Consider the following 9,553-nt stretch of genomic DNA (forward strand, 5'->3'; position numbering starts at 1 on the left):
GAAGTTTGTGAATAGAGGAGGGAGGTTAGTATGATAATGGGTGTAACTGCACCGTTTGTGATTTGGTTTAATTTGAAATCCTTATTTTTTAAATTTCAAAAATATGAAATTATTAATAATTAATTAATAAAATGATTTATGATTTTGATTTCATTTTTCTTTTTTATTCCATTGTTCACATTGTTTACTACTCTTATTATCTCCTTATACTTTTCCTTTCCTTAATTAAAATAGAAAGTGTAGTCATTAGTTATCTTAGGAGACATTTTCATTTGTATCAAAATAAACGTTAAAGTTAATCATTTATATAAGCATTTCTATTATTCCAGTAAAATTTTTTATGTAAATAAATTTATATTTAAGTGTTTGTGCTTATTTGCTTGAATTGTTTACTTATAAGCCAAATTAATTTCTGATTCGGTATTCTTATTGTTTACCAGAGGCCTCGCCTGCTTCTCCTGAGGAGAGCGAGTCACACACTCCCACTACCAAACGCCATTGTTCCATACCTGAGGGAGGCCGGGTTCAGTGATGTGTTGCCGCCCAGGGATTTTGTCTTCGACAACTCCCTGATCACAGCATTCATTGAGCGTTGGCGTCCAGAGACTCACACCTTCCACATGCCGTGGGTGAGTGCACGATCACCCTCCAAGATGTCGCATACCACATTGGGCTGCACACTAATGGAGAGTCCGTGGGTGGTTGCTTTCGTGACTTCACACGTGGTACGGTATCGGGGCCTGGGAGTTGGTTGAGAGGTTACTCAAAGCCCAGCCTCCTCCAGTCTAGCAGCAGGGAGCACAGAGGAAGGAGTCCTTCTCCTTGAAATTAACATGTCTTTGGGATCGTGATCGACAAATGCTGCCCGATACTAATGACCCAGCCACCCTCCGATAGCATGCGAGGTGCTACATATTGATTGTGATGACACAGCAGAGCAGGGACCAGCACGAGCAGAGGGTCCACAGATGGCATTGGGAGTTGGATCAGTTACTCTGGGACAACAACTTTGCAGCGCTTGCAACAACATCGGCACCTTGTTGTAAGACTCCTCCCAGTTACCATATATCTGTGTAATCGCCTTTTGCTTCGCTATCTAGACCTTCATGTATGAGAGTTTGAAGTAATAACTCAGCCTAACTACACCTTGTAAGACTGAGATGCTAATGGACGGATTTGACTGTATCAATGGGAGGATGACACGGCAGATGAGACTGCTGTCCAACTGTCGGTGGTCCTGCGACATTGTGGGTGCTAAACACGTTTGCGCTTCTCCTACCCTACGCACCTCCTTAGGGAAATAGAACAACAGTGGTAAACATGTTCAACAAGCATAACAACGACAACTAACAACATTAAATACAATAAATCCTTAACGTACCAGTATCTGAGATTCTGTCGGAGACTCCAAGAGCAGCCTGCTGCATGTTGTCGACAACGCACATGGTACTTCAACCGATCGGACTCCACCACTCGATATTCAACACTTCTGCGAATGCTGTAATTCTTAACACCCTGCATTACTGCATCTTTACTTTTGAATCTGTGGCCAACCCTAAAGTCCACCCCACCGTCCAAGTTGTAATCTTCCTCACCCGTGTTTCCTAATGAGTTTTTCTCGTGCATCTCGTCTAGATCCAACGTACCATAGTGACTGGGTACAGATGACAATGCCGGAATTAGACGCGGGGGAGGCAAAAGATACATACGTGATGCCTCAACCGGGTCTCCGATACAAACTCTTCCTCATCATCATCCTTGGAGGAACTACTCTCGTTGCTATTCGCAATATACTCCTCGTCAGACTCCTCACCGTCAACCTCCATGTCTTCCACTGGACTGACAACATGAATCGGTGGTGGTGCGAGAGGTGGGTCATGTTGGACGAAGTTTGATGACCCAGATCCACCGCCACCGACGTTGCCAACCTCCACAAAAAGCTGCATCACTTGCTCCACCATGATTCTCTCATGGATGTCAAACATCAGGCGCACATGCTCGTCGCCATGGAGCAAAAATAGACGAAACCTAAATATTCTATTTTCCATTAGTGCTATCAATTTATACTCCACTATTCCGATCTCTTTTCTCCCTCTCCCACCGACGCTACCTAATATCAGACTCTTCAATTCCATCAATGAGCTTACTAGCTAGGTACACAACAGAATGGGATTCTCACACTCAAATATCACCCCATTATCACTATTTCTCATACGGCAATTCGAATACACACTTACAACCTAGAAACCACTACTACTAGACATTTTGCTTATTTTCGGAGGGAATAGATAGTAAAGAAGAAGTGAAATATTTGTGAAGAATATAAAGAGTTGCACATCCTTTTATAGCCGCTGAAAAATTGTCTTAATGTATCTCGTTTACACTGTAAACGTTATAATTACCCACTTATATCGTTTACAGTATAAACAAAATAAGCAAACACATATCTCATTTACAGTATAAATAAAATATACGCTGCATTTATTCTCAGTCTTATCTTATTTACAGTGTGAACGAGATACGTGTTTATTTATTTAGTTTATACTGTAAATGAGATAAGTGATGTGATGTTTTTCAATAAAGATGCTCATAAATACTTATTTTCATAATTGATATATTTATTTTATTTATTAAAAAAAATCCTAAATTCTAATCGTCTAAAATTATTAAAACGAATCAATAGTAAGAAATAAAAACAAGTAGCCACTTTTAATTTTCTCTCCTTTACTTCTCAACTTCTTGTCTTCTCTTAAGTGTCTGTTTTCATTAAAATTCACCGCCGTTAATTACTCAAATTATAATGTTTTTTAATGAGTAAACTACCATTTCTACCCACGAAAGTTGAAAACGCTAATATATCTACCCATAGAAGAAGAAAAATACTATTTGTACCCATAAAATATGGGTTCCGTACAACAAAATTATCCAAATACAAAAAAATCACCTAAAATCTTTAAATTACCCTTATCTTCACTGCTACTTTTCTAATCTCAAATCCCACCACCACCCAAATCCCAGACGACCTCCCTCCACGCAGTCTCCATTCTCTTGGCCCTCCCTTCCTCCTCCCTCTGTGACGCAATCACCCGATCGCGCACCGCCGTAACCGTCTCCCCGTGCCTCCAGCTGCACGCCCTAGAACTCTTCGTCGGCGTGTCCCTCGACCGCCTCCCCTCCTCCAAACCCTCATCGACCTCCTCCACCACCGACGACGACGGACCTCCGGTGTCGAACTCCTCCACCGTCGACTGCCTCCCCTCCTCCTAATCCTCTGCCTTCTCAAGAACGCGTTACACACCCCCTATCTTCCTCTGCAATCTTGACTCGGTGGTGGTGGTGGTAGATGTGGAGGAAAGGTTTGGTTGGTTGTGTCGGAGAAGTGTGATTTGATTCTCGCAATGATGTCTTCTGATTCCATCTTTCTAGAAGACTTCAGCCAGACACACCAAATCAGGGAGGTGCTTGTGAACTACCCCGAGGGAACCACCGTCCTCAAGGAGCTAATCCAAAACGCCGACAATGCTGGCGCCACTACCGTCTCCCTTTGCCTCGACTGCCGCTCCCACCGCCACGACTCACTTCTCTCCGACACCCTCGCCTAATATATCTACCCATAGAAGAAGAAAAATACTATTTGTACCCATAAAATATGGGTTCCGTACAACAAAATTATCCAAATACAAAAAAATCACCTAAAATCTTTAAATTACCCTTATCTTCACTGCTACTTTTCTAATCTCAAATCCCACCACCACCCAAATCCCAGACGACCTCCCTCCACGCAGTCTCCATTCTCTTGGCCCTCCCTTCCTCCTCCCTCTGTGACGCAATCACCCGATCGCGCACCGCCGTAACCGTCTCCCCGTGCCTCCAGCTGCACGCCCTAGAACTCTTCGTCGGCGTGTCCCTCGACCGCCTCCCCTCCTCCAAACCCTCATCGACCTCCTCCACCACCGACGACGACGGACCTCCGGTGTCGAACTCCTCCACCGTCGACTGCCTCCCCTCCTCCTAATCCTCTGCCTTCTCAAGAACGCGTTACACACCCCCTATCTTCCTCTGCAATCTTGACTCGGTGGTGGTGGTGGTAGATGTGGAGGAAAGGTTTGGTTGGTTGTGTCGGAGAAGTGTGATTTGATTCTCGCAATGATGTCTTCTGATTCCATCTTTCTAGAAGACTTCAGCCAGACACACCAAATCAGGGAGGTGCTTGTGAACTACCCCGAGGGAACCACCGTCCTCAAGGAGCTAATCCAAAACGCCGACAATGCTGGCGCCACTACCGTCTCCCTTTGCCTCGACTGCCGCTCCCACCGCCGCGACTCACTACTCTCCGACACCCTCGCCCAGTGGCAGGGCCCCGCCCTCCTCGCCTATAACGATGCCGTTTTCACCGAGGAGGATTTCGTCAGCATCTCCAAGATTTGAGGCAGCAGCAAGCACGGCCAGGCCTAGAAGACCGGCCGCTTTAGGTACACTAACTTCGCCTCTCTTATCTTCTACTTCGTTTTGGTTCCTTTAACTGAATTTGTTTGTCTTTAATGATTTTCCTCAGGGTGTTTATCTTCCAAAAGTTTCGGCGGCAAATCCCGGAAAGCAGAAGGGGTTAGGGTGACGATTGGAGGAGGGCGAGGTGGTGGTACTGAGCGGTAATGTGGTTGATGTTGGGATTGGATGGCTGAGAATATTGAGAGAGAGGGGAGAGACGATGGTAGTAGTGGTGGAGAAAATGGTAGTTTAGAAATTTTATTTAATTTGTTAGGGTTTGGATAATTTTGCTTGCAAGAGCCATTTTTTTTAATAGGTATAAATGATAATTTTTATCTTTTACAACGTTTTCAACTTTTATAGTTTGAAATGGTAGTTTACTTTTTTTAATTTAATTTGTTATCGATAATCCTCGAATAAACTTTGTCATAAACAATTTCATTGGTTCGGAACAATATTTTTAATTTAATTTCAACGTATTTACTCTCTGTGGAGATATCGTTACTGCCTAGAATAATCCTACAAATTCAATTGTAAAGGAAAATAGGATTGCTTCATAAGTCAGATCAAAAGTTTGCTTTAGAAATTCAAATTTAAAATTTTTAATGAACATTTCAACAAATATCTACTTTTGATAGGAATTTGTTTCCATTGTTTTTAAGAAACTACTTTTGGTTGAATTATTTCCTAACTAAAAAGTAATAGCAATTATTTTGTGGCTGACAGTGAAAAATGGAAGAAAGGTAGAGAAAGAAGCTGGATATGGAAAATAGATAATTTTTTTTTTTTGGGAAGACATAATTATTGAAGGAAAAGGAAAAATGTTGAGTTGCATCAACAGAAAAGATTAGACCAATATGAGAAACTTAAGAAAAGCAAGAGAATGAAGATGTAAATCTCGTTTTTTATTTTTTTTAGTAACAGGGTAAATCTCTTTTAATTTTAACAGTTGATTTTTAAAAAAAAAAAATTGGATGGACAGAATTCAACAATTGATACCGTCCAGATTTTACGAGACTGGAGAATATCCGCCCCCCTGCATCAGCGTGCCAGCGTCTCGTTCTAGTTCATGGTGTTGGAAGTTGGAACCTACTAGCTGGCTGGCTGGCACCTGGAGGTGGTACTTTTTTTTTGGTTTTCTTTTTTTCGACGGACTTTAGTAATGCAATCAATCAACATCTTATTGGGTCTGGGCTATATAATTTGGGCTTTAACTTGGCTTTTTTAGAGCAACAACGGAAAAATTAGTAATTACCTAATTACTTATGAATATTATTTTTAATTTATTATTATAACTACATTAAAAATTAAAAAATAAAGGAGCAATAATTTTCCAGTTCTCTAATAATAATGACATTTAATTATATCTAAAAATTGAAATGGAAGACAATGTTATCGCATGAGTGTTATAAGTCTCACGGAACTAATACCTACAAAATGGTTTTACATTTAGGGGTTTGCGTAGATAGCGGGTATCCGATTACCTATTCGAATTCGAACCGAATCAATTAAATTGGTTCTGGAACCAACGGGTAATTGGATTTAACCCGAACAAAATTGATAGTCTTTGTTAGTGATTGGTTCGGGTATCAATTCTAGGAGTGTGAAATCCAAACCAACTCCGAACCCGATCATATATTAATTAAATAAAAAAATAAAAAATATATATATGACTTTTTTATTAGACAAAGATTATTCACTATTAATATGTTTGGATTTTAATGAGTTTAATTTTTAATGTATTTGGTGTTTAATATGTTTGGATTATTTCTATTGATGTTACATGTTTATTGTACTTGTTAAATTTTTAAGATAAAAATTTGAAATTTTTTTTTTAAATTTCAAAGTCATCGGGTATCCAATTCGATTCTAATTTTACCATGAACCCGGACCAAACTGACTCGTGCTCACCCCTATTTACATTAAGAGATTAATACCAGAAAGAAATTTGTAAGGTTTTGGATTCTCCCACTATATAAATTAGTTTTTGTAGTGATGGTTCTCCCAAAATTTTATAATTTATTTCATTAGTGTTTTCGATAAGAACCAGCTAACCAAAAAAGGTTATTTGTATTGAGTTCTGATCAATAAAAAACTTAACAAAATATCATTGAGTGAAGTGTTATAGAGTGAAATCGTCAGAATGTTAATTTTTAAAGAGAATGTTATATTATGAGTCTCGTATGGTCAATATCTAAAAAAGAATTTCACATAAAAAAATCAATATCTAAAAAAAAAATATATGATTTTAATTTTTTTTACTGTATGAGTTAGTTTTTGTCGTGATAAATTTTTTAAAGTCTTAATTTCAATTAGCATATTTGATAGTGAACGACCTTTGATCCTTGTATTGTTTGGATTACGTTAGTAACGTGTTTAGGAAGATAATGTTAAAAAGAGTTTGGACAATGGACAATGGACAAGTCTAAAAGTCTTCCTATCCACTCTTCCTTTTGACCAGAAAGCTACGCAATTGACATGCTCCTTCCTCCATCGCCACTTTCCTTGACCTTTGCTATTATAAATTTGCTTTCATATGCCAAAAAGGCAATAATAGTTGCTGTAGTATTTGTATATCATATCATCATCAAATTAATATTTCTGCCTTAGTTAACTAAAATATCTCAGTCACACCCACCCCGATAGCAACGGCCACGTCTTTTACATATTCCAAATTAGTATTTCTCAAGTGATTGTAGTAAATTTATATTTAAGATAATTCATGTTAATAAAACAAATAAAATTTAAAATTATACATATATCCTAAATTAAAATTAATTATACGTTTTATGCTAAATACATCTATATAAATTAAATTAGTATAATTCGAATTAGCATGTCACATAATAAATTAAATTAGCATATCACATAATATAATTCGAATGTAACTAATTTTAATTTAAGACTTTTGTATAATTTTAAATTCTATTTATTTTATTAACGTAAATTATGTTTATATTTATATTAAATACAACTCAACCTTAGAATTTGAAATTTATCAACAAAGTAATACGATTATAAACAGACACATGAAAATAATTTTATGTAAAAATAATAATTAAATTATAAATATATTATATTAAATAGTTTAATTAAATATATAAGATTATTTGATGTTGTTTATTTTTTTTTACATGGAGACAGCTAACAATTAATGTATTGCAATTATTTTGTTATTTTGTATATTGTTTATTTAAGATATAGTATAGCATAATTGATATTGAAATTAAGGAAGGGACAAATATCCCACACGGGGTTTTTTAACTTTTCAGCTGAAAAATATTCATCAGTGACGGAAAATTATTACTTTTTTCTAACCATATCTAATAAGATCTATAAACAATTAGACATTAATTTGCTTATCGGTTTAAGTAAATTAATAATTTATTTATGACAATTTAGAACATTAATAAATTTATGAATTTTATTAGGTAGATAATAAAAAATTTTAACAACTTAAACAATGAGCTAATTTTTTAGCCCACTGAAAATTAAAAAAAAAATCACCCCAAATCGTTAAAAAAAAATCTTTTTAACTTTATTATTGAAAATTTTAACTATTTCTCTTCCTTTTAACTCTAATTACACTTTCTTCTAATCTAAACTCTATTTTTAGTTTTTTACTGTCGTTGTCTCCCGCTGTCACCAACCTCAAGTGCTCTATTAAAAACAAACATCTCATTTACATTAAAAATAAACATCTTATTTGCATGAAAAATAAACATCCACATGCGTATATAAAACTTTCGCTGTCACTGCACGTCCAGTATGTTGGACGAAGCCTTTTAGATCCATATTGTGCGGCGTTGTGAGATTCATGGATAAGATGGTGGAGGAAAAAGGGGAGGAAGAAGCGAGAACCACCATAAAATCTTGCGGTCGAAGTCGTGGGAGGCGAGAACGGAATAGAGATTCTGCATGGCTTTGAACAATGAGTTGGCATCAAAATAGTTGTCGTTGTTGTCAACGGTGGTAGTGAACTGCAACAGTAAAGACGGGGCTGCGAGGTGCACGGTTGGCAAGTGGATGGACAGTGCGCGAAAAATGACGCACGGAGCAATCGGACGTTCGCGGAGATATTTGGGCGGCGTCAGCGGACGAATGGGGGCGTCGGCTGGAGGTTGAGATGGCGTCAGATTGGAGAGAGGAGAAGTAAAGTGGCGCTTGGAAGTGCCTTTGCAGATCCAAAATGACAAATAGAGAAAGGAGGTTAAATTTAAATTGGGTGTAACTGCTAATTCTTATTTATTAAATTTTAAAATTTAAAATTAAAAATAATTAATTAATGATTTAATTTATAATTTTAATTTTTTTTATTTTATTATTCATATTTATTTATTCATTTTATTGTTTTTATTGTTTATCTATATTTTTTTTTAATTTATTTATAAATAAATAAAAAATAGTTTAAATGATTTATTATGTGCATTTGGTGTGTTGGAAGATGACTGATTCTCATTGTATTTTTTGCTATTAAAGATTTAAAGCATTTGAAGAGGACGTGGTTACACGACTGCTATCTTTTGATGGCACGTTCTTTATTAAACCCTAAATTTTACTTAACTTAATTTTTATATTTTTTAAGTACTATAGCATTTACTTAATTTAGATCATGGTTCTCATATTTTCTTATTCTTACTGTTTCTGTCAATCTGTGTTTCTATACTGACTCTATGGGAGTAGCTCTCCTTCAGTCCTTCCAATTATTTCTTTGTTATTGTCTTTTTTTCTGGACTTTAAGTGCATGTTTAGGCGCCATTATTTTGTTAAAAAAAGATCTTTTTTCAATGAAAAAAGATCTTTTTTTATTTTTTAACGTGTTTGGCAAATTTCTAGTAGTAAAAGTAAAAACACTAGTAAAATCAAAAAAAGATCTTTTTTGAGAAGCTGTAATTTACATCTTTTTTTAAAAGATCTTTTTTCCTTAAAAAAAAGATGTTTTTCATGTAATAAATGAAAAAAAAAGTACTTTTAGATTGTTATACCCAAACATAATTGATAGATAAAAAGACTTTTTTTACAAAAATCATTTATAGAAGATAATTTCTACGTGATAAAATTATTA

Source organism: Arachis ipaensis, chromosome B03, assembly GCF_000816755.2.
Source record: "Arachis ipaensis cultivar K30076 chromosome B03, Araip1.1, whole genome shotgun sequence".
NCBI classification, from domain to species: Eukaryota; Viridiplantae; Streptophyta; class Magnoliopsida; order Fabales; family Fabaceae; genus Arachis; species Arachis ipaensis.